Source organism: Macaca thibetana, chromosome 4, assembly GCF_024542745.1.
Source record: "Macaca thibetana thibetana isolate TM-01 chromosome 4, ASM2454274v1, whole genome shotgun sequence".
In the NCBI taxonomy this organism is placed as follows: Eukaryota; Metazoa; Chordata; class Mammalia; order Primates; family Cercopithecidae; genus Macaca; species Macaca thibetana.
The window spans coordinates 125,222,868-125,250,137 of NC_065581.1; the positions used below are offsets into that span (position 1 = coordinate 125,222,868).

At 36.9% G+C, this 27,270-nt stretch overlaps 2 long non-coding RNA genes across 5 annotated transcripts in view; one reads left to right on the forward strand and one right to left on the reverse strand.

Annotated features, from left to right (window-relative positions):
* Positions 1-24,255, reverse strand: part of LOC126952648 (uncharacterized) — a 120,507-nt gene extending 96,252 nt beyond the window's left edge. For 3 of the 4 annotated variants that reach the window (XR_007724983.1, XR_007724982.1, XR_007724984.1), the window contains exon 1: positions 22,138-22,607. This is a non-coding gene — a long non-coding RNA (uncharacterized LOC126952648). Of the gene's footprint in view, positions 1-22,137; positions 22,608-24,141 lie in introns of those variants that run through there. The other variant, XR_007724985.1, reaches the window with a different exon arrangement.
* LOC126952650 (uncharacterized) lies at positions 8,698-22,215 on the forward strand. Its single transcript, XR_007724987.1, has 3 exons — positions 8,698-8,970; positions 21,686-21,942; positions 22,161-22,215. It is a non-coding gene; the product is annotated as an uncharacterized LOC126952650 (long non-coding RNA).
* Positions 24,256-27,270: the final 3,015 nt, after the last annotated feature.

Genomic DNA, 27,270 nt, shown 5'->3' on the forward strand with positions numbered 1-27,270 from the left:
TTTTTATTTACATAATATATAAATACATAAGCATAGTATATGGAATATTAAATACTGCAGTGTGTAATATCCATCTAGGTTATTTATACACAGCAAAAGCTAAGAATCCTAAAATTCTCATATTTCATGCAATAGTACAAATGCTACAATATTACATAATATTTATCTATGTAAAACTTAACTCTGAAGACATAGATAGCCGCAATTACCTGGACTATGGTAGATTAATCTGTGAAGATTGCCTCCCAACTCTCTAATGACAATTAATAAATCCAATTGCTGTGATGACTTGAATATTATGTTTTTGTCTTAAAATCGACTGTGCCTGTTTTCTGCATCCCATGTAAAAGAATGTCACCCTAAGATTTTCAAGAATGGTGAAAATTTCCCAAAGAATTTAAAATTCAACTGTGATAAAGTTGGGTTTATTTATTCAACATTCAACAAAATGTACTGAGTGTCTACAAAGTGTCAGATAACCTCCTACTTCTGGGGGTTTTCAATGGCTGCATACAATTTATGCTGTGTCAGGACAGGAAAACACCATATGCCATAATGACTATGGTGTTCTCTTTCATGTTACCAAAAGTTAGTGACTCAATTTTCCACACTGCCTTCTCTAGATTTTCTTATTTATCTTTAATATAATATTATAGGGAAGATTGACTTTCTTTTCATCCTTCTAAGTAAAATTTTGTTTTAGTAAAAAGGAAAACAACTAAACAGTCTTCTGTTACAGTCACTTGCTGAGTTCTGAGTGCATGTTTAAGGCTAAAATCGATTTAGGAGGCTTGATTCCTATTGATCAATTCTTAGTCAAGAACAAAATATCATTCAAATTCAAAATAAGAATTGCATCATCAGAATGTCTTATTCGTTAACAAGCGCTTAATGTTAGGAATGACTCCTGTGTTTTTCTACCCTGGCAGTCTTTGTCTACCATGTAACTGTGAATCAAGGTGACTGAAATAATAAAATGTTTACAAATGATAACTGTTTCCAATTAACAAGTTGTAGTAGCAAACTTACATATCCCTATATACATGAATCAACAGATAAAAACAATTTTAGTGTTATTTACAAAGTTTTCATGCCTTCCTTACCCTATTCAGCATCCTCCAAAGAAGGTCAAGTTATAAAGTAATTGCTGAAACTAATGTTGCATTTTTCAAGAACAAAGAAACAGGCCTGGTTGAGAAATGTGTCTCTGGGGTATAATATTAGATCTTCAGCTTTGTCATTTAAATTATTCATGTCACTAAAGGTAGACTACTACTAAGAGTTGGAAAGAAGGGCTAGGAATTGTTGAAAGAAGAGCAAATCTTCTAAAAATGAATGAAAAATAGAGATATTGTAAAGAACATCCCTGGGTCTAGATCAAATATTGCACAGGGTATCACAGAGTCTTTAAGTTGAAAGAAATTTCCATGACACATCTGATAGCTTTGCTATTATCAGATTTCTGTTAGGTAGCCATAAAATTCTGTTTCTACCATTTCGGAGTTTGGGAATCCACCACTTCACAAGAGCAACTGAATTTATTTTTAAGAGCTTTAGCCATGACAATGTTGCTTTGCTGCCTCACTAAAAATTTTACTTATGGGTTTGAGTTGGGCCTTGTAAAGTTAAACAGAAATCCACTCTGCACATCATCTCTCCATGTACAGTAATCCCCCAATAGACAGGGGATATGTTTCAAGACGTTTAGTGGATGCCTGAAACCACGCATGGTACCCAACCCTGTATACACTATGTTTTTTTTTCTATGCATATCTACCTACAATAAAGTTAAATTCATATATTACGCACAGTAAAAGATTAACAACAATAATTAGTAATACTCTAGGAACAATATAACGATATACTGTAATAAAAGTTATGTAAATGTGGTCTTTGTTTCTGTCCTGAAATTATCCTATTGTACTGTACTAATCTATTTTCACACAGTAGTTGACTATGGGCAACTAAAAACTTGGAAAGCAAAACTACAGATAAAAGGGAACAAAGTAGGCCATTATGTCTACTTTGTCTTAATTTCTTCACTTCTACCAGGGAAATCTCCTCAGTTCATCCAAACATTTGACAGAGAGCTCAGCCTTCACCCCATTCCATAACCTTGATGGCAGCTCCTTTGTCCTTAACCTCTAGAAGAAAGTACTCCTGTGTTTTATCATGAGTGAGTTCAATAAAAAGTTAATTTTAAAAAGTCCACCGATGTAATCTATGTTTATTTAACCTGATATTTTAGGATTGCTAATGAACAGCAGAAATCCATTGGCTGAGAAAGCAGAAAAGAGTGATCCTGACCAAATGTTCTGAAAGGAATTTAGTAGGATAATTTTTCAAGAACAGAGATTACACACACTACCACCACCACCACTGCCCATTTCACCAGGAAAGTGCATGACTTTAAGAATATGGCAGATACTTTCATTTTGGAAGAAGATCTACAGAACTGGATTACCCTGGTGCTGTACATGGAGTTTGGTGCTACTCTGTACTCCCACTGCCTCCCAATGAACACAATCACACAAAATCTAACAGAAAAATTTCACTATAAATTACTTCTATACCAATATTATCTTTTCCCAACCAGCATTCTAAAAATATTAATATAGTTTTACCAGAGTAGGAGAAAAACACTATAATACTAAGACTTTCTCTCCCTGATCACAAGATGTGGAACCCTATAAGATAGCCAAAAACAGGAAAGAATCAATTAGTTTCGTCACATTCTAATACTTCTCTTCTGAAGGCTGAAAAATGTCAGAAGTCATGTTGAATGGTTTTGTTTGTGTATGTACTTCTGTGTGTGTTTGACTTTGAAAGCCACAGGCCATGAGGTGGGGCAATGGGGAGAGGTGACTACAGCCAACCAGTAGACGTTCTATGGTAAACCACAAAACTCTAGATGGCAGCATGTTACTGGCGTAGGGTCCAGAGTTAGTTATTAAGGGTGCCTCACATTGGCACCAAAACAGGTAGTGATGGCTCTCACCATCACAAGGGTATACATAGAGCTTCATAATGCTTACTTAACCAGGGGAACAGCCAGTGACTGTAGAAGCAACAAACATTCACAGCTGCACTCTCCACGCCCAGAGTGCTGAGTATGCAAGAGTCACCAAAGAGAGCCACAGAATCTCAGGGACTTGAGTGGGAGGAAGATGTCTGAGTCAAGGGATGACTGGGACATTTGGACAATCTCATATAGGAAATTTTATTTTCCATGGTTGTAACCTGTACAGCATCTCTCACACCCCTAGATACTCACACATGCAAAAAACTATCTTTGCATCTCACATCCCAAACTTCTGTGCCATCACTGGGCAGCTGAAGCGGAGCATTCAACTAAAATCCAGCAAGTGGACAGAGAGTAGATTTGTGCCCAGGGACAGAGAGAAAGCACATCTATCAGCTCAAAAACTTTAGAAACATTGATAAGCATTAAAATTAAAATACTTGATTGATATAAGTAAGTACTCAACCGGATGATATTAATAAGACAACTCCTACTAGAAAAAAATAGTCTAAATCATTTTTATAATCTTCCACCAGACTCAGTTTCATTTTTAGTCTCTCCATCTCATGCTCTATTTATTTTTCATTTTTCACAATCACTTCATAGGGTAAGCTCATTAAGTGTTGGTCAACTACAATACTAAGATGTGATTTATAGATTTCAGATGAATTATTTTCTATATATATCTCTTTTCTTCTGTAATATGAATTTAATAGCATAAACCCCAATGTAGGACTCAACATTGATTCCTGCTAAATTTTATCTTGTTAGTTTTGGTCCATTATTTAAGCCTATTGAAATAATTTTTCATCTTGATTCTCTCATCCATTATATTACCTATCATTCTCATTATTGTATAAATGAGTATATAAGTAGTATCCTTTATCTTTGAGGTCCAAATGGACCAATAACAAATAGAAAATGTTCCTTAAAAAGTGATTTTATTCAGTCTATTGACTTTTGAGTGCAATCCATTTGCCTTTTTGGGGTTTAATGAATGTACAGGTTATGAACTGAAGCTTCCCCTAAAAACTAATAACATAGCTTTTGGGACAAAGCATCATTAACCGTGATTTGTAGAATGATCATCAATCAAACTATTCTCCTTATTTATTTGAATTTTCTAATGCAGTTAACTTTTTATTATTTTTCTTTATGTGCTTATATTCTTCTATGAGATACTCTCTGAAATGTTTAATAGTTCAATTCAAAGGAATAGTGCAAAGGAAGGGAGAAGAGAACTAAATGTATGATTCCATTATATGAATCAAGCACTTTGACTGACATATGTGACATCATTCCTCACCACAATTCAGTGTGTGATGTCTTGATGTCTTACTCTCATACATTTTATTGACAACGGAACTGAGACTATTAAAAAAAAAAATTGTGTGTCTTGGCCAAAATCACAAAGTTGGTAAGTGAGGAATCTATAGCATAAAACCAGTTTGATCTGCTTCCAGAGTTTTCCTTGCTTGCTTTTCACAGATGGTGTATTCATCCCACTTAAAAAGTACCCTTTGATGATTTGTGTTAAATTACTTTGTGCAAAGAGCACCAGGAATGCAACTATGAGAAACAGCAGAAGTAAGGAGAGTAAGGATAAGACAATTGTAAGAACCTCCAAAGTACAAGATGAATGGGATTAGCAACAACAGAGGCATAAACCATGCTGGAAGGGGTCGCGGGGGGTGGGGAAGCTACTTTTTATCAGGATTTGCATTCCTAATTGCCTGGATTATTCTAGCTTCTCCCCACCTCCTCTACAGTACTGTGGACCACTGCATGGCACAAGAAAAGGCATGTTTTGGAATCGGGCACACCTGGATCCTATGATGCTTACTAAAATGGAAATTGAAGCTCCAAAGGTAAGTAACGCTTCCCAGCTCACATCACTAGTAAATGAATGATCCAGGATACAATGCAAAGCAAGTCAAACTGTCTCTAGAGCCTGCCCTCTAGGTACTACTCCACAATTGAAATGTGTGTCACTTCACACCCATCAAAAGAATCCCTGAAATGTGACCAACCTGACAGATTCAAGACATGATTAAAGTCTAGCTTACCCCTCTGTGCTTCATTTAGCCCAACTGGAAGTCCCTGGTGCCAAACTTGAACTTCATCCACCAGTTCTAACACTCAAGTCGCCCTACTATGGTGTTAGTCCCCTGTGCCTGGCAAGCCCAGTTGGACAGGTCTGCAGCAGAGCCTGGCCATAAAGAGACAAGGCCTTAATTTGAATGTAAAAACCAATATCATCCTCTTACCAGTGGCCACTAGTAAGAGTTGGACAAATTACTTTACCTTTTCTTAGCTTCAGTTTCCTTTTCAACAGAAAAGTCCCATTAACACCTAAACAGAAGATTGTAATTACAAATGAAATTACATCAAACATGTCATGTTGACCCATAGCAGGTGTTCTGAAAATGATTCTTCCATTTTCTTTCTGCCTCTCAAAGTAAATTTTTGTTGAACACTATTTTATGTATGTGTTATGCCTCTTTTTTGTGTGTCATATGTCTGCTGTGATTTGAACGTTTTTGTTCCTTCTGAAACTCATGTTGAAACTTAATCCCCACTACAACAGTGTTGGAAGATGGGGCCTAATGGGAGGGTCTTTAGGTCATGAGGGCTCCACCATCACTAATGCCACTATAAAAAGGACCTGAAGAAGTGGGTTCCCTCTGTCTTTTGTTCTGCCAAGTGAGAAACAGCCTTCCTCTACTTTATGTGATGCAGTATGCAAAGCACCATCTCGGGATCAGGGACTGGGCCCTCACCAGACACCAATCTTACTAGTGCCTTGATCTTGGACTTCCCAACCTCCAGAGCTGTAAGAAATAAATTTCTGTTCCTTATAAATTATCCAGTCTATGGAACTCTGTTATAGCAATACAAACAAACTAATACAGTATCATTCTTCTGTTGACAATAATTCATTACCCCCTCTGCCTTCCCCTTCATATCCACTTTTCAATGCCTGGTTGGTAAAATACTCTCATAATCCAGTCTTTCTTACCCATGGATCGTGCCATCTCAATTCTGTATTCATCAGACCAGTTTCACTAACTCATAAATACACATCATTCTCATCCCAGTCTCAGAGATTTTGACCATTTTTTCCTTCCCTTTTTCCTGGGCTTAGTCATCCCATAAATCTCATGTATCATTTAAGAATTCAGCTCTGATCCCACCATAGTTAGAGTTAACTACGCAAGCCTTTACTTATTCTTCCTCCTGTGAGGGCTTACAGTGAGTAATGTTTGTAGAAAAGAATTGAGCACTTCATTTTCAATCCTTCTCCCCTACCCCTGCCTTATTCCTCCCAGACCCACACACCTAGGCCTTACAAGTTCATTCTATCCCAATTTTCAGACCAATCTAGAGTTGAGGTCCAGATGTTGTCACGTCTCACACAGGCTCAAACCGTCGTATTCCTCAGGCAATTTGTCCCAGCATAAGTCCTCATGAGACCGAAGCCCCCAGACCCAGACAACCTCCAAGTTTCTACACTGCTCTCTGAGTCTGTTCAATGGCATCCCTAAAGGTTCACCTACGGTGTCAATGTATTAATATTTCCAATTTATCTGTTCCCTTTGTTCCTTACTGTTGGCTCAATGAAGTAAACTGGATGTCTGTCTTGTCCTTCAGATAATCTCAGCATTCAAAACCTGGTGAGAGCCAATTTGCCTCAAGCATATACTCCTTCTTGATTACTTTGCTAATTTTTGCCAGTTATTTATGCCTCTCCAAACGAAATATAACAACAATAGTCATCATCATAAATAGGCTCTGCTGAGTGCTCACCCTTTTGTAGGCACTGTTTCAAGCACTTTACATGGCTTAGCCACATGTTTTAATCGTCATAGCAATCCTATGATGCTTACTAAAATGGAAATTGAAGCTCCAAAGGTAAGTAACGCTTCCCAGCTCACATCACTAGTAAATGAATGATCCAGGATACAATGCAAAGCAAGTCAAACTGTCTCTAGAGCCTGCCCTCTAGGTACTACTCCACAATTGAAATGTGTGTCACTTCACACCCATCAAAAGAATCCCTGAAATGTGACCAACCTGACAGATTCAAGACATGATTAAAGTCTAGCTTACCCCTCTGTGCTTCATTTAGCCCAACTGGAAGTCCCTGGTGCCAAACTTGAACTTCATCCACCAGTTCTAACACTCAAGTCGCCCTACTATGGTGTTAGTCCCCTGTGCCTGGCAAGCCCAGTTGGACAGGTCTGCAGCAGAGCCTGGCCATAAAGAGACAAGGCCTTAATTTGAATGTAAATTTCCTGAAATCAACTAGTGTGCAATCTAATTATAGTGCCACCCTATGTCACACAGAATCATACTTTCTGCATATGCTATATGATCATATACTCTGCGTTTCTGTATTAACCGTTAGAGATATAGGGTAGTACTCTAATTAGATTGCACACTAGTTGACTTCAGGAAACTTACACTGAGTCAGTACATTAGAAAACACTGACTATGTGGTATGTTACTGCTTTGCGATTGTTTTTCAAGGGTATAAAGGAATGATTATAAATAGCCATGATAGCCATGTATGTTCCAATTCATTATCTCTACATAAAAAGCTAAAGTAGCATCTTATACTGCATCCATTCTTCAAAATGTCCATGTTACAAACACAGATAACAAAGACTTTTGTCTCATACTGGCAACCACCACCAGCATATACACCTGTACATAACATAAATTTCTTAGGAACTAAATCGAAAGTTTTTAATTTTAGGAGAGTTGGAGGAAAATATTTCTGAACTGAAAGAAACACAGTAAGCAAGAAAAAAGAAAATGGAAAATATGACAGAGAGGTTTAGTATATGACCTCCCCAAGAGAATCTTGCATTTAACTAGATAAATTGACAATACCTCTATTGGCTGTATTCTGGGCAAGTGAATCTCAGGGGTCTCAGGTATAAATTGGGGATAATAATTTAGATGTACTTCAATGTGTTATGGGAAAAATAGAAAAGACAGTTACATAAAAATACTACCTTAAATTGCTGTAAAAATACTTTTATTGAACTTTTGCTCAATTTTATTTGGACTTAAGACAACTCTACTAAAATTATTACCTTTTACCCTACAAATTTAAATAATTCTAGACATAAAACCTATATCTAGATATCAAAAGTTAAATTACCCAGTATGTAAATGTTGGTTTTTGTTGTTGTTAAGTATTTTGAAGTTTGAGTTGTTGGGAAGAAATGCCTGGTGAATTACTGTTTTTGTTTTACATGTATAGTCAACCGTGGTCTTAAATCTCCCAGCTCAGATCTTTGCCGCTGGCTCTCAGCAGTTCTTACACACAGTCCTCCCTGTAAGGGGAGAGTCACCTGAGAAAAGTATACTTGGTCACATCTCTATCTCCAGGCTAAAGCGGACAACAGCCTGTCATCAAATTTCTCCACTTCACTGCACAGAAATTCAGTGTGTTAGACAACACATTCAAAAATTTGAGGAAAAACAGCATCTGAATGCCTTTAATTTAAAACAGCCATATTAACTTTTGCTAGTCTGTTTACCTATGTGGTAGGAGAACCAGGCTGAATACTTGAAAACAGCACACTCTGATGACTAAAACAACTTACTGGCTTGTTTTGTTTTGTTTTCTATTTGATACAGGGCTAGGATTCCATCTTGAGTCTGAAATAACCGAGATGGGTTATTATGTAAGCATAAAAACACATTGTCATCATTTGCTTCAAAAGTTTGTTTGAAATGTTTTAAATTCTAGAAAATCAGGGAAGTGTCAGCAAAATCTATATTTGGTATGGCATCGGAAAAATCACAAGATTAGAGTCTTCTGTTGAAACGAGGACTGAAAACATGGCTGTTGAGAGAAGTATGTGCTGTCGTAAGAGCCTGCAGTGAAGGAGCTGGCCTTGATGAAGCAGCAGAAACGTGAAATGCCAAAACAGGTCTGTGCTTTCACAGAGCTAGTTGGAATTACAGGGGATCATAGGCAGGCAAGGAATTGTAATCTTGTTTGGTGTTTGAGAGTATTAAGCAAAATGAACAGCCCTGATTTTATTTTCAGGACTGTTCTCTAGGAAAGAGGGAGTAGCAAATTTCTTTTAAAATACAAGTTATTTGTTTGATTCATAGATCTTTTATTTGAGACTGCTGCTTAAGAAAGACCTGCGACAATTGCCATTTGGGAAGACATATTCATCATCTCCAGGCTGTTTGGCTTTGCTACCCTTGGGGAAAAAATTGGACATAATTTCACAGAATCTCAGTTCTACTATCTTCATTAGCAAAGCTAAAAAGATAAGGACTGACAACTTTTTTCTTGCTACAGATTATTTTATATATGGTTAAGACATGCTGCCAAAAAGATGTAAGGCAACATAAAATTGTGACGTAGAATTTGCAATACTGGTGGCAAAAGCATGGATGATTATCAGGTGTAGGTTTATGAACCAATTTCTCATCTGTTTTCCAGCCTCAAAAGCTTTTTTGCCTCTGGCTCATTCCAGAAAAAGAGAACTGCCACCAATGTACTCACAGAAGGCTGCTGAGCATTGCATGATACAGTGGAGAGATCTGAAGTCACGTGTCTTAGAAAGGGAATCTCCTTCAAATATAACTGGGAGGAGTGATATCATCAACAAGGACCATTCTGAGATGTATTTGGCTCTAGTTTGGCTACATGGAGATAAATATTAATCAGAATCTTTTGTTTATATTTTCCTATCAAGATAAAAAGAGGCATAAATTCAGCTCTGAGGAAATGTTTCAGAGATAGTGAGAGGTGATTTGTTTTAGAGTGTAAGCAAACGCCAGCTCTGTTGACAAAGCCAGTTCATTAAAACACACTAGCCTGTCCTCAACCTCAATGCTAGCTAGAAGGGACCATGACAAGACTAAGACAGAAGCTCACAATACTAAAAACTTACAAATAAGGAACAGCTAACAATTGTCAAAACAACATGATCCCATCACGATGTCCTAAGCTGTATGACACCATGAAGGGACATACAAGGCAGCCTTTATAACAGTCATCATGCATTTGGATTCAAAGTTACTTCTAAAAAGCACCAAAACTTTCAGCTTAACCTGATGTGAGTGAAAATGAAACAGAACAAAGTAAAACAAAAGTATCCAGGGATTGTATGTATAGACTTCCATGGCTTTTATTTATAACACAAGTGAAGTGGGGCCCTAACTCTCATTATGGGAACAAATCAGAATGTGAAGAAAAGTCCAGTTAATTGTAAGAACGAAAATGAGAGTCACCACCCTAAATCAATCCACAGAATTTCCTCCTGAGGACTCTTCCTTCAAAAGTGATACAATTAGCGAATACAAAAAGGCTTTTTGGCTTCTTGAAACAAAAGAAGAGACACACAAGCAATGCAGTTTTTCTGAATTCCCTGGCTAAGAGTTACAACTTTGGAAGGACAACTACTTGTATTCAAATCTGGGCTTATTTGCTATGTGAAAATAGACATATTGCCTAACTTCTCTGTGCCTAATTTCTCCACTTAAAAGGGAGTAATAAAAGGAATTACCTCAAAGATTGGCTGTAAGTATTAAGTGAAACACTATATATAAAGTGATTAGAATGCTTCCCAACATATGGCTGATACTTCATTCTTCCATTTAGCACATATTTATTGAAATGATCCATGCAGATAGCATCTCAGATGCTTGGGTTACAGCGGTGAACAGGGAAATGTCTCTACCCTCAGAAAATTTAGATTCTAGTGGAATTTAGCTATTGTGATTAATCTACTATCTAAGTATCTACAAAAACTATTTTAAATGATTTCAACTTGTACCGATAGCCTAATGCATTATAAGCATAAGGCAGAGTCTAGCACTCATCTTACTGAGTCTGTAACTGAGGCTTAAAGAGAAATGAGAAAACATTTTAAAATAAGCAAAAACATTCGTATAGGTGCCCTAAAAGCCGGGCTGCTTTAAGTTTTGGGATGCAAGATCCCTTTAAGAGTTTATTAAAAGCTGCAGATCTGTTTCTAATAAAGTTAAAATACCTATCTGATGACCCAGCAGTTCTACTCCTAGTTACTTACTCCCCCAAAATTAAAAGATAATGTCCACAAAAAGACATGGACAAGAGTGTTCATAGCAACTTTATTTATAATATGCAAAAGCAAGCCAGAGGTCCATGAATAGATAAAATGATAGTCAAATTGTGTGATATTCATATGGGAGAACACCGCTCAACGTTAAAGAGAAGTTAACTATTGATTGAAGCAATAATATGATGAATTTCAAAAAATCAGAAGCTAGACACTAATGAGTATTATATACTGTAAGATTCCACTATGATGAGGTTCAAGAATAGGCAAAAGTAATTTATAGTGACAAGTATCAGTAAGCAGCTGCACTGGGTGGTGGATGGGAAATTGATTGGAAAAGGCCCCAGGACAACTTTGGGTGATAGAAATCATTTCTGTATTGTTTTAAGTTGTAGCTACATAAATGTATACAACTGACACAACTCTTAGAAATCACCTTTAAAGGTCTATGCATTTTGTTATATATTATACCTCATTAAAAAAAGAAGTCATAAAAAATAGTAGCAACTTTCCCCAGATAAATACTCACGCATTGCACATAAAATTTTAGGTGGTAAATGGACCCTAGGGTAAAATTTCCTGATATAGGAACTAGTGACTGAGTTGGCTAAAAATGTCACCGTTAAAATATGTATATAGATAATTCAAGAAGAAACTTCTAGAGAAGCAGCTTGGTGCAATTCACTGACATTTTCTATATACCAATGATATTTTGAAATGCCTTGCCCATAGAAGGTTGTACTTGATCAAGACATATTTACCGTGAAGTATTTTACCATTAATTTTGAAAGGCATGTGTTTAGAGTAATTTAATATTTCCTTGAAAGTCACGTAGAATAAAAAGGAAGATTGTTAAGTGCATTAACTATGAAGGCATCAATTCATATCTCTGCTTAAACAGCATTTTATGCTTTGAGCAATGTTCTAATATGTTCTAAAAATATATATAAGCTTGGACCTTTAAAAGAAAAAAAAGGCAATTTTCTGTCAGGGGTCCATGACCCAGGCCAAACTATACATCTGCAAAAATGACTATAGAGACTAATAAGGAATCCAATTGTATGCTAATTTCAAATTAGCTTTTATACTTGCTTCAGGCTTCAAAGGGGACTGAGAGAAAAAAAGTAGCTATATGGAAGAAAATTACTCATTATTAGATAAAGGCCATCACAAGGGATTCAAATTTCTCTTATTCTGATTATAGCAAAAGGTCATGCAGAAGAGAAAACCATAAAGATTTCTGAGGAAAAAAAAAAAGTCATAAAAGAAGAAAGCTAAATACAAAAATGGTAGACAAGCCCAAAGGGGAAATGAAATGATTCAGATTGAAAGCTTCTGATTTGTGGGAAAAAAAAATTGGGATTAGGCTAAAGATAATTGAAGTTTAATGAGAAGGTATCTAATTATACTGGTATATTTATTTAAGTATTTTCTAATTGGGTATTATTTTTATAATGACTTAATTACTTACTAGTGCTGCTTGTTGATTTAACAAAGAGTTTTGTTTTTACAGAGAGAGCATGACATAACAGGATAAATGTTCTATCTTCTGGATGCCTGTGAGTAGTTTAGACATTTAATTACATGACCTAAATCTACCAGCCACTGTCCCCGTAAGGAGGCTAGCCCTTATTGCAGAAATATAACCTGAGAGAATATAATGTGTATCTCTACACCCTATTTCTCTAACCCATGTCTAAAATAGGATCAACTTTATATATCTGAAATAAACCATAAGTGCAGACCAATAGGTTTCTAACTTTTTGATCAAGACCCTTAGTAAGAGATGCATTTTATATTGTGTCATAGTCGGTTCAGGCTGCTATAACAGAAATAACATAGACAGAAATGGCTTAAACAACAGAAATTCATTTATCACAGTTCAGGAAGCTGGAAAGTTCAAGATCAAGATGCCAGCCAAGTCAATTTCTGGTGTAGGCCAACCTCCTGGTTTGCAGATGAATACCATATTTCCACCAAAATTCTTTACATTATTATTTAAGTGTTCTATGAGAAGATGAACCTCTGTCTTCGGCTTTCCTCTTCTGTTTCTGAGGTCTTACCAGAGTTGCTTTTAAAACTCTCTTCACAAAAACATTGGCTTTTGCTAGCATGCACCTCAAAACTCTTCCAGATTCTATTATTATTATTATTATTATTATTATTATTATTATTATTATTGTAGTCCCCTCTCCTCTGTGGTTTTGCTTTCCTTGATTTTCATTACCTGCAGCCTACTGCAATTCAAAAATATTAAATAGAATATTCTAGAAATAAACAATTCCTAAATTATTAATTAGTTTTCAACAGTAGCCAAACACTACATCACAATGCCAATGTCATTCACCTCACTTCATCTCAGAAGCAGGCATTTTGTCATCCCACATCATCACAAGAAGAAGAATGAATAAAGTACAATAAAATATTTTGAGAGACATAGAGACCATATTAACATAACTTTCACTGTAGTATATTGTTATACTTTTTTTTTTTTTTTGAGATGGAGTCTCGCTCTGTCACCCACGCTGGAGTGCAGTGGCGAGATCTCGGTTCACTGCAAGCTCTGCCTCCCAAGTTCACACCATTCTCCTGCCTCAGCCTTCCGAGTAGCTGGGACTACAGGTGCCCACCACCACTCCTGGCTAATTTTTTTTTATATTTTTAGTACAGACGGGGTTTCACCGTGTTAGCCAGGATGGTCTCGATCTCCTGACCTCATGATCTGCCCGCCTCGGCCTCCCAAAGTGTTGGGATTACAGACGGGAGCCTTCGCACCCGGCCTGTTAACCTTTACCTATTTTATTATTAGTTGTTGTTACTTTCTTACTGTGCTTAATTTATAAATTAAACTTTAGCACAGGTATGTAAGTACAGGAAAAAACATAGTGTAAATGGGGTTCAGTACTATTCATAATTTCAGGCATTCACCAAGGTCTTGGAACATATTTCCCTGTGGATAAGAGGGGGCTACTGTATTATAATTACCATAAAGCATTGGGTCACATGATTATGGAGACTGAGAAGTCCATGATTTGCTATCTGCAAGCTGGATACCCAGGAAAAGCAGTGGAATACTTTGAAGGCCTGGAAGTCAGATAGCGAATGCTATAGATTCTGAAGGTCTGAGAACCAGCAACACCAGAACCAGGAGAAAACAGATGTCCTGCTCAAGCAATCAGGCAGAGTGAACTCAAACCTTCATCTTTTTGTTTTATTCAGGCCCTCAACAAATTACATGATGCCCACATACCTTGGGGAGGGCTGTATGCTCTACTCATTCTACCAATTCAAATGCTCATCTCTTCCAGAAACACTCTCACAGACACGTGCAGACATCATGTTTAATCAGATATCTAGACATCTTGTGTTCCAGTCAAGTTGACACATAACATTTACCATCACATGTCATGACCCAGAATATAAATTTGTATCAGAAAGAGAGAAAAGAAAGGAGGGAAGGAAGGAAAGAAGGAGTGAGGGAGGGAGGAGTGAGGAAGGGAAGGAGGGAGGGAGGGAAAGGAAGGAAAGAAGGAAGGAAGAAAGGAAGGAGGAAGGAAGGAGAGAGAAGAAAGAAAGAAAGAAAGAAAGAAAGAAAGAAAGAAAGAAAGAAAGAAAGAAAGAAAGAAAGAAAGAAAGAAAGAAAGAAAGAAAGAAAGAAAGAAAGAAAGAAAGAAAGAAAGAAAGAAAGAAAGAAAGAAAGAAAGAAAGAAAGAAAGAAAGAAAGAAAAGAAAGAAAGAAAGAAAGAAAGAAAAAAGAAAGAAAGAAAGAAAGAAAGAAAGAAAGAAAGAAAGAAAGAAAGAAAGAAAGAAAGAGAAAGAAGGAAGGAAGGTAGGAAGGAAGGAAGGAGGGAGGGAAGGAAGGAAAGAAAAAGAAAGAAAGAGAAAGAAAGGAAGGAAGGGAGGGAGAGAGAGGGAGGGAGGAAGGAAGGAAGGAAGGAAGGAAGGAAGGAAGGAAGGAAGGAAGGAAGGAAGGAAGGAAGGAAGGAAATAAAAGATCCATAAAATAAATATAAGTTGTACCACTTTTATATACTTTATTATGTTCCATTTTTTCATTCTATTTTTAATGTGAATGGTGATCCACTAAAATGATTTTGCTGCCACAGTTTAAAAAGCAAATATTACAAATGCTTAATTGACTCCTCTTTACTTAAATTGTCTCTATGATTGGTAAAATAGCCATACATTTTCTTTGATGACATGCTGGATTCTGAGTGCTTTAAGACTAGCTGAGACATGACCAAGAGGGAGAAGCCTTGAGTCTTTAAAAGAGACCTCTGGGAAAACTCATTTCTGTCTGAAGCTTCATCAAAATAATCCTTAATATCCATATTTCTACCAACATCCTGTACATGATTATTTATGTGTTCTCTAAAACGATGGAGCTTTCTCCCCAGCTTTCTTCTTTTCTTTCTGAGCCCTCACCAGAATTGCCTCTAAAAGTCAAAAGGGACTGAAAAACTAGTAAGATGTCTTTCCACCTTGCCCTTTTCTCCACAAACTCTGATGCTCATACTGCCCTGTTCTGTGATCAGGCTCCTACTGATCCGACTCCCAGAGCAGTGCTCAGTCGCCTGCTTTTCCTCACCTGGGCAATTCAATCTTCACCTACTCAGGAACTGAGATTTGCTGATGTACTACAGCTAGAAATGTAATCAAATATTTGTGTTCGTTTTCAACCACTCAATGATTTATCATTCTTTTCATTATCTATTGTCTGGCTTCTAACCCCCATCTTGAGTATAAACGGTAAAGATGGTAAATATAGGAAAGAATGGTCTTTTACTATAGGAGCCTACAAGTAATGAAGTGGGACGAAAACAGTCTCTTAACCAGGCTTATGTCTTTACAAGGCTGTCTAAGAGAAGAAAGGTCGCTCTCCAGCACGTTCAGTCACAGTAGCCAAAGAATTTACGACAGTGGAAAATGTAGAAGGTGGAATAGGCCAACAACAAATTAGCTGATTGTTGGTGAAGCAATAGGGGCCAGGATATCTTTTATAGGCACACGTTCCAGTCCAGTGAGTCGCCTTTTAGTGTGCATCAGAATCCCCTAAGTAGTCTTCTTAAATCAAGATTAGTTGTCTGGTGTGTTCTACAGCCATAGACCCTACCACTGAGTGGGAAGAGAGTGAGAGAAAAAGAGGGTGCAGGGAACCCTAGAGAAGCACAGGGCAATTAAAGTAAAAGTAGGGAAGGAATGTACCAGCTGTGCACTACCAATATTTTCCTATCAAGATATCTGCTGCCCCAGGATCACATGGTGATGAATCACAACAAAGACCTAACAAAAAATATTGATGCTTTGAGACTCTTACTTAAACATGCATATTAAAAAAGTGGGACAGGAGAGGTACTCCAAACTGCATGACTTGATATTGACTTGATCATTGCATGGACTACAGTCATCATTAAACACACACGCTCTCCTAATTTGTATGCTGATACCACAGTCCTTACTCCTTGTTGAGAAATAACAAGGAGATCAGTGTGACTGGAACCTAAACTATCGTGCTCATGATACTATGCAGTAGCTCTAGATTCTATGTTATAATGTGTGATGTTACCACAATAGTATCCTAAATTATCACAAAGTGGTATTTTAAAAATGCAGTTTTGTGGTCCAATTACTTCACAGGTCACATGGCCTCAAAGCACTGACCTTAGAACTTAACAGCCATCTATAATATTTCCATGAAAAATATGTTCCAGGCTCCAAACAACATTCTTTTAGGCAAACTTTTAGAATGCAATCTGCTTAGGAACTGTCTCTACTGGTCTGTGATACGTTTGTTTTGCACATGAAGTTTATTTCAGACTCTTTTCTACAGAGATATTTCCTGCCCTTGGAAGATGACTTCAAATAATAAATTGTCACCAAAAATGGACATGAAACTTTCAAAAAGCAGTAGGGAGGTGGAAAAGATGAACAAGCTGAAAACAAGTCCATTTTGGGAGGGTTCTGAACATCCTGGTTAAGGGAGTTTTTCATTTTAAAGGAAAAAGTATTCATCTGATATGTTTCTTTGTTCATAGCACTTAATATAGAATTCTACAATGTTAAAAATAGGAAGTCAGGTTTATATGGTGTTTGCTTTAATGATACTAAACTGCCTGGAAATAGCAGCACATGCTATAACAAGTTTCAGATATTAAAAGAAAAGCTACAATGCTGAACTCTTTTCTAAACTTTTATATGAAGTCCCAGGCTTTGTGGACATTCAGGAGCAAATCAGGGCTAATACGGGAAGTTTACAGATGGTATAATGGCTTCAGGCATCCCAATTATATTAAAAAGTTGAAAGTGGCAGATTCATATCCTCCCCTTTTACATGTCATAAATTCCAAAGTGTTGGTGTCAAACTGTGTCAATTGCACTCATTTATTAATACTTGGAATACCGTCAGTGAGCTTCCTAGCTGTTATTATCCATTTATTCATTTACAGCCATCTAATACTAACAGCAGCAGCCACGGTTTTCAGTCCTTTCCCTGAAACCATACATGCATTGCCTCAGGGAGACTTCCATAAGCCTGCATCTGGGGAGGGGGAGGAGGAAACAGCAAACTGCAAGATCTGCTGATCTTGGATATGGGTCTCTCTGCAGGAGCTTCCAAATGTGTCTTTGTTTATGTTCTGGGCTCCGGGTTGTTGTGGGGCATGGATCTAAGGAGGAAGGAATTTGTTGCCTCAATAAAAAAAAACTGTGTAATTAAGATGTGGAAGAAAGGTTAGGTGAAAGACAGAAAAAAGACTATCTCCAGGTATTCTAAAACAAATATTTACACATTCAAATATCATCTTTTTTTTAACCATCTGATCCTCAGTCTTGGAGGCAGTGGTTAATAAATGCCGATGTCTCCACACAAAGTAAAAAAATAAATAAAATAAAACATGTATGGCAACGATGCACATGATTCAGACCCAAAAACTACCCCGCATAAAACATTCATTATAATTAATGCAGTGTTTCTTGGCTGGTATTATTAAGACCTTAATTTTCCACTTGGTGGAACTTACTGTATGTAGTAGAAAAATCACTGGCTCTGAGTCAGAAATGCCTTGATTCTAATCCAGCCCCTGCCACTTCTTAGCCATGCCATGTGTGCAAATTAGTTGACCTCTCTGAGCCTTGGGTTTGTTTTCTTTAAAATGTGAATTATAAGGAAATATTAAATGTGATGATTGAACAAAAGAAAGAAAGTAAAACAACTACACAGTTCCTCTAAATTGCAGCTTTCCTCCCTCACCCCTTTCCTCTTTAGGAACTGCACAGACATTTTTAATAAGAAAGGATATAAGTGATCAAAATAATGATTCTGAAAACATATGATTCATTGCAGACATTGGCAGTGTGTGCCCTCCATAGTATTGGGCATGAAGGAGTTAAGTGGGAACACCACCTTTGAATCCTGGGGGAAGGGTGGAAGGGAGGACGGTAATAGTGGATTTAATAGTGTTTCACAGGCAGAGTCCTGATGCTGTGCAAAGCTCCAGATCGTGTTTCTTCTTAGACGCCAATCAGTCAGGAAGTGATTCTCAAAGAAGTTTACATTGCCCTACTCTCCTTACACTGCTGCACAGTAGGAAACCCAGGGCACAGAATACTCACAGGAAAGATGCTAGCATTTCCTGGGATAATAGCGAAAGCAAATGAGCCTCATGTCACATAACATATTATAAGGAAGCAAAGTCTCCTGCACAACATTATACTAAAAAGACCAAAGTTATATTAAGCCTTGAACAGTTGCATACGTAAAGACCAAGAAAATAATCCAAATAGTAATCAAAAGCTCTGATTCTTCTTCAATTCCAGTTCATGTGCTACATTTCGAGAAGAATGACACAAAAGTATACATGCTCTCACACACACACACATGCACACACACACACAAATATACACACATCCCATGCAACACACATTCACACCTTTTGGTCAATAGAAGAAAAGAAACCTAGATCATATCAGAACACAGACAGTCTTACTGGTCAGGCTGTGTCTTCAACACATGCTTAATGGAGAAAAATGGGTAATGTATATCAGAACTTCATCAAAGAACATTCCAAAGCTGTTACATACATTTATGCTTGTCAAGTGTATAACCTGCACATAATTCTCTTTTATTCTTTCACCCAGTATTTATTTTCTGTTAGCTAGAAGAGGGCATGGGCTTTGTCTATATTGCTTACTTTTAAACTTGTGACCACCTGGCATGTAGTAGGTGCTCAATAAATATTTGCTGAATAAATTGATGAACACTTTCAATTCTAAGGGGGATTCTGCCATTTTAAATAAGCAATTACAATAGAATAAACTAATTTTATTTTTGATATCCCAAGGAACTCAAGCCCCTTTGTTAGTAATTTTCTTTTTAGAACACTGTCTGAACTAGGCCTATGCTCCAGCTGACTGGGGCAAGGCACATTTTGTAGATTCACGTGGTAGCCTGTGGAGAGGTATCTACATGCAAGATAAAGACATTGCTTATATTTGTACAGATATTACACTACGGTGCAAATAACCAACTCTATCTTTTGTTTTTCTTGAGAGAGTCTCACTTCTGTCATCCAGGCTGGAATGCAGTGATGCAATCTCAGCTGCAACCTATGCCTCCCAGGTTCATGAGATTCTCCTCGTGCCTCAGCCTCCTGAGTAGCTGAGACCACAGGCACGAATCACCACGCCCAGCTAACTTTTGTATTTTCAGTAGAGACAGGTTTTCTCCATGTTGGCCAGGCTGGTCTCGAATTCCTGACCTCAAGTGTTCCACCCGCCTCATCCTCCCAAGGTGCTGGGATAACAGATGTGAGCCACTGCTCCCAGCCTACCAACTCTGTCTTCTATACATTGATTCTAAATCAATGATTTATGAATTTATCCAAATTGATTTTTCTCTATTTATGTTTTCAGCTTCTTCTCCTTCCAGGCAATGAGCTCCATGCCAGCATTCCCTATTCCTTCAAAATAATACCTTGTATTTGTTCTTAGAATTCACCACAAGCAGTTCAGCAAAATGTCACTGGCGCCTCCTACAAGATACCATAACAGCAAAATTTTATCTTTACTACATAAAGATTTTTTACTTTTTCTAAAGTTTAAATTTTTTCCACTTCTTTCTCCCTATGTGGTGGCCTTACAAAGAATCATCATGGTCCAGTTACAGGATTTCCTCTTATAGAAACCACATTTTCTTGCCTTCATTAGGTCATGCAAGTTTAACCACCAAGTGACTGTCTTCATCATACCTTCCAATGGGCAGTTCAGGGACTGGAGGGGGACCCACCAGTCTGAAGACCCAGCACATTTTCTATAATTTTCTTCTAGAAAGGAATTTCATTAACAATCTCCCAACTTTCTTCATATTTGTAACAGAAGTGTCACAATCTACTCCCTAACAATCAAACCATTTTCATTATTAAAATAAATGTCATCATACATTTGTCAAAACTCATTATGTACAACCTAAGAGCAAAGCCTAATGCAAACTTGGACTCTGGGTGACAATGATGTGTGAATGTAGTTCACCCATTGTAAACGAATGTACCAGTCTGAGGGGAATGTTGACCACGGGGCAGGCTGTGCATGTGTGACAGCAGGGGAGATATGGAAACTCTCTACTTTCCACTCAACTTTCCTGTGGACCCAAAACTGCTCTAAAACAAAAATAAAGTCAATTACAGTAAAATACCTGCATAGGACATAACTTCACAACACTGTTGAAAGCATTTTACTTATTTAGTGAATATAAGTATATGCAATTCTTGTGACAATATTATGAGAGAACTGTTACTACTATTATCCCCTTTTGGCTGATGAGACTTCAGTTACCTGACCCTGAATGTCATGACTGAGAAGTACCAGAACTGCCGCCTGGCTGCAGCCGACGCACCCGCCCTTCCTCCGCTTGGGTGCTTCTCAGTCATGCCAAACTAAGTCTCCAGCCACACATTCCTCCCCTTCGCCCCAAGCACGGTTCTTTAAACTATTGGCTATGGTTGGTCTCATAGGCGTATTGTGTACTTAACGGTACATATACATGCGTAAAAATATTTCTGCATGTGACACTCTGAAGGATATGCTTTATATTTAAAAAAAAAAAAAAGTGGAAGTGAAATAATTCCCAACAGTTTTCTCAGTAAAGACGAATATAAGGATTCACTTGAGTTCATCAAAGTGCCCCACAGATTCTTTGGTTATCTGTCTAATTCCGAAGTAATTCTGGAGTTTGTATAATTCACTTGGCAGTCTACTACAACCTTGATTATCCCACGGTTATTAAAGGAAGTTTTTATTTTTTAACATATTTTCTGTTTTACAAATTATCTGATGATGTGTATCATTTCTAAAAACAGAACAAAATCAAAATTTTTTAAAAGTTTATTCAAGAAAAGGACATCTAAATTGTTTAGATAACTGTAGTGACATAGACCAGAGAAGGTTTCAAAGGAAATCACTGTTTGTTCGTAAAGTGCAAATCCCTTTCCGGGGAATTAGTATCATGAAAATTATTACCAAAAAATCATAAGTATATGCAGGGTTTTGTTCTGAATATATCGCCAATTAAAAAAACAAATTATTTTTTCAGATGAAGTTGCTTGGATACAAGGAGAATCTTACAGAATACAAATGAACTTGAAGGCATCAGTAATATTTTCAAAATAATAGAGAAATGATACAAAGAGTGAAAGAGGTAATTGAAACCTGTCTTTGATGGGAATAACACTTAAAAGGAGCATTGTACCTATCTGCTGGCAGCTTTAAAAAATATTAATGATTACTGAAATTGAGAAATGTCAATAGTATGAAACGAGCAAAACTACTTCCCTAATGAGATTTTACAAGGTGAGCAATTGTTTTGAACATTTTCTAACCTTGACTTTTCTGTTTATCTTAAGAATTTAAAAAACAAAACAAAACAAAAAACTAGTGTTTAAATATGAAAAAGAGACTTGTGGCAAATTCAGAATATAATAATTGATCATTAAAATAGAAATGCCTTCTCTAACCAGAAAAATGAATAAGGAAATTATAACTTACATTCTTTGTGGATGTCTTTACAGAGATAAAGTAGTGGAATATTTACTTGAAATAACGTTCATCATCAATGCTGAAGTTTACAGAAGACAAAAATATAGAACTCATTTGTTCATAGACAGCCCCAGGACACACACAGTGGATGCATTGTGTTCTCCTGGGTTGCATAACTACTTTGAAAGAAGTTTTCTTTTCTGTGTCATAAAAGAAGACTTTTTGGCTCTGCCAGGATACTCTACCATTTGGCCCCACAGACTTCAAGCATGCCTGAAGATATGTGCCAATTGGTTGTTGGTTTTTGAAAATCATTCTGATCTCTGCTGAGTTACCCAATTGGACTCAGAAGGGTCTGACCCACGTGCCACATTCCAGCTGTTTGCTTGTTTGTTTTTAATCTCAACCTGGTTTAATGGGAAGAAGGTGAGTCACCTTGTGTGTATGTCAGCTGATATTTGTGTCATGGAAACTTAAAGGGGATAGACTTGAAATTGAAAAGATAAGATTGTGATTGAATGGGCCTTGTATAAACTATGTTTTGTTATTGTTCTCTTGCTTACTTACCTTGTAAACAGATTCCTTGAGTCTTAAACCAAGGATCTTAATCTTTGGTACTTACAGAGCCTTTCTTCCATGAAGCAGAGTTATTTAGGATGCTGCCAGCAAATGAGCTCTCAATTAGATCTGTCGTCATCATCATAGAACTTACTATGGTCTGATAGTATTCAAAGTGCTTACTTCAATTAATTTCTGGAAACAATTTCACACATTTGACTCTATGTATTTTTCCATCTCATGGTAAGGAAACAGACACAAAAAGGCCAAATGACTTTTTCAAGGACATTCAGCTAGGAAAGGGCAAAGACAGGCACAGATGAAGACATAATCACAGGCACAAACGACGTGTCTGATAATAGAGATCCTAGGGATCTGTGAATGTCAATAGGAATTACAAATACGAAAATTATTTGTTGAATCAACAAAGTGGAAATAAAACTATTTTTTCTTAGCTGATTTGGTAATGACTAACAGTCAACATACCTATTAAGTGGTTTTGGTTGAAATAATTTAATTTGTTGTTAATAATAGTTCCCCCCTTTAAATGTAATGATACAGTTCCAATATCTCGATGAACAAATAAAATAGGAGAAAAAATTCTATATTTTAGTCATTTCTGCTTATGGCCTTAATTTCAGATTCCAGAAATCCATTACTAAGTAGTTATAAAGCAATTACAGTCATTAGACTAGCCCAGGATGGCTGGACAAAGTTGAATATTTCATGACTAAAAACAACAACCAGGCACAATGGCTCACACCTATAATCCTAGCACTTTGGGCGGCTGAAATGGGTGGCTGGCTTAAGCCTGGAGTTCGAGACCAGCCTGGCAATAAACAGAGATCTTGTCTCTACAAAAGATACGAAAATTAGTTGGTGTGGTGTTGTGTGCTTGTCGTCCCAGCTACTTTGGAGGCTGAGATGGGAGGATCACCTGAGCCCAGGAGGTTGAGATTGCAGTGAGCTAAAATCGTGCCACTGCATTCTGTCGCTGCACTCCAGCAGCCTGGGTGACAGAGTGAGACCCTATCTCACAACAAAACAAAACAAACAAATCAATTCTCACTTAAAATAAACATACCTAAGACATCATTGTATATTTTAAATTCTTTCTAATTAGAGCAATGTTACTGAATATATTTTAAAGAGGCTTATTATAAACAAGATACTTACAAGGTCATTGTACTGAATTCAAATTTTTTGTTATATGGAAGTTGGAGAACTTTGGAATTATGAAATGTTAACACAAGTAAAAATATAAAGTCCGATCTTTGATAAGAAGATACTTTGTCTTAGTCAGTTTGGACTGCTACAACAAAATACCAAAGACGGGGTGGCTTCAACAACAGACATTTATTTTCTCACAGTTCTGGAGGCTGGGAAGTCTAAGATCAAGGTACTGGCTGATATGGTTCTTGGTGAGGGCATTCTTCCTACCTGGTAGATAACTACCTTCTTGCTGTGTGCTCATATGGTCTTTCCTCAGTACCAGAGCATGGAGAGAGAGAAAGCTCCTGTGTTTCTTCCTTTCCTTTGAAGGATATTAATCCCATCACGTAGTCCCCAACCTCATGATCTTATATAAGCCTAAATACCTCCCAAAGGCCCCACCTCCAAATACCATCAAGATAGGGATTAGGACTTCAACATATGAATTTGGGAGTAGCACAGTCAGTCCATAGACACTTCTAGGAAATCTTTTCCAAGTAGTCCAGATTCATCTAGTATGCTAACCACACTAGGCTATAGAAGTGACCTGAGGGCAAGAAGAAAGATCCTTCTTTCAGACCCTAAAGTCATCATTAACTGGCCCAGGAAGGATCCCCCAGCATGGAAGATACCCAAAGACTGAACAATAATATGAGGTTTGAGGCTCACAAATAAACCTCATTAAGAGAGAACTGAGAAAAATCAGAGTCAGAAAAAGAAGGAAAAAAGGTATGGCGGTAGGTAATGGGATTTGAGGTAAGAAAGGAAACAGGAAGCAGCATAGCAATAGGAGGGAAGGGGAGGCGAAGGGGGAAGGTCAAAGGAAGAGAGAAGGAAGAAGATGACAAGAGTGAGCGTAGTTTCGCTTTCTCAGCATTAAAATCCTAAACTGGACACTCTAAAAATAAAAACTACAGGGAGTGGGGATTTTACTTGTAAATAATTTAAAAATCACTAAGCTTCCTGCCATGTTAGTGCCGGCTATAGATTCCAACAACCTAAAGTGATTTTAAATGCCCCTCTCTAGAGAGTAAGTAAAAACATCCATCTCCCGCATAGAACAAAATTCCCTTTCTTGATGGAACTGAATGGGGTCAGAGGCATTTTTTTCTTGGAATCTTCACCAGCCCAAACTATAGACATAAGCCAACTTTCACAGAGGCTAGATTGTTAAGTTGTGGCTCATCACCTATAACCCATTTTTATAAAATGTGAGTGAAGGCTACTATATTGTTAGTGGCCACCTGTGGACATAAAGAATTTATAAGAGAAAAGTCAATAATGTCTTATCATGTAAGCACATCTGAAATACTGATGTGATTTCGGTATTAAGTAAACACTAGAGCCAATGTGGTGACTAGTTGTATATATGATACACATATACATATGCATGTATGTATACCATTTAAGAAGAAACATCAAAAGAGTTTAAAATATACTGATTTTGTGACAGCTGAAGAGCTAATTGTTGCTTTCCACTATTAAAACAGGGTAAATGCCACTAGGAGAGGAATTGCTCAGCTTTAGGAAGAGGTAATTAGGTTTAATGGAATCAGTTGAGAAGAGGAACATTAAGCCTATCGGGAAAAATTTCCTCCCAAGGAAAACTATTAGATAATGGAATGACTTCCCAAGAGAAATGCTTGAAATCCTATCACTGAGGATATGTAGGACTCAGCTGGACATTACAAGACATTCCATATCTCAGACTTTATGCCCTTTTATGTCCAAAATATTTTAGTATTTTATTTGATGAAATATATTCTAATCCTTTCTTCAGGACTACATATATAAAGAGACTGTATATGTGTATAAATATGCATATATAGTATAAATACATACATATATGTACTACATTTAGACTATGTATGTATAGTCCAAATATACACATCAATATGCATATACATATATACTAAATATACATATACATATGTATTATGCATATATAGTCTAAATATAGTACACATGTGTATATGTGTATGGAGAGAGAGAGGGAGAGGTAGATAGGCAGGTAGGTAGATTAATTGATAGATAGATAAATACATACAAGGGAGAGAAACAGAAAAAGAACCTTAAGATTTGAGGTTCTTTTCTGTTTGTTTTTAAACTTGCAGGTTACAAATGAAAATGAAAACACTAAAAACTGTGACTGATGAACAATAAAGAAATATACTCAGATAACAAGCCCCTCCATTTAATTTCACCCTCAAGGGTCAGAAGCAACCAGGTTTGCATTTATTTTCAGTTAGTACTGGTTGCTTCTGAGAATAAGCCCAACTATTAATCTGAAATTCCAATAAAAGCACCAAAAAAAAAAAAAAAAAAGCCTTAGATGACAAAAATTAAAAATGTTCAGACTCTTAGTGAGAATTTAAGGTTCAATGACTTATCTAACTTTTTCTTGTAAAAAGAACAATCACTTTCAGAAAACCTATGCCCCCATGGAATGACGCATCCACTTCCTCCTAAACATAGATCACATTATCAGTGTTGCCAAATATATCAACAACCGCCTGACTGTTGAACACCATGTTTATCTAATGGACCATAACAGACAGCGAGAACAAGCACAGTTGGAGACAGCAATCTCTAAAAGTATTTCCAAACCAGCACCATTCTTTATTTTTTTTCTTTCCTTTTTCAATTAAGGGAAAGGGAGTTATTAAGCAAGACATACAAAAGTGCTGCTAGGATAGCTCCACTGAAACCATTTCTTTCTGCTGAAATGTGAAATAATTCTGGAGGGTCACATTTTTACGTATTCACATGAGAACTAGGACAGAGAAGAAGGAGGGCCGTGGAGTCAAGTTTACACTGGACACCCATTCAAATCTGTCATGAATTGCATAGAGAAAATTCCAGAGGATTCCAGAGATAAATTCTCAACTTTTCCCCTCTGCAGAGTGAAGCAGTTCAAAGCTGAGGATCAGGATGGGACTGACAGGGATTTTATTTAAATGCTTGTGAGAAAAATAATGCAATCATTCAAATGTTTCACATGGTTTAATTTCAGGAATAAGACAAATTTGTTATAAAACATTGAGAAAATACAGGTAAGTCAAAAGGAGAAAATAAACCACATAGAATCCAATAATGCAGAGATAAGTGCTTTAAAATTTTGGTATATATTCTCCCAATCTGATATGTTCTGAGACAGGTATTTTAAAAACAAAATAGAATCTTTTTGTATATATAATTTTGTGTAGTGATATTTTTCGATACATACCATATTCTGCACGTATTTTTCATAACAGTATTTTTCCATAACACCATTTAAATTGCTATTTGATGCTCTGTTACATCAAGGCCCTCTATTTATTTTTCCAGCCCCATATTGTTGTTACCAAACCTTTGCTATTATTAATAGTTCTG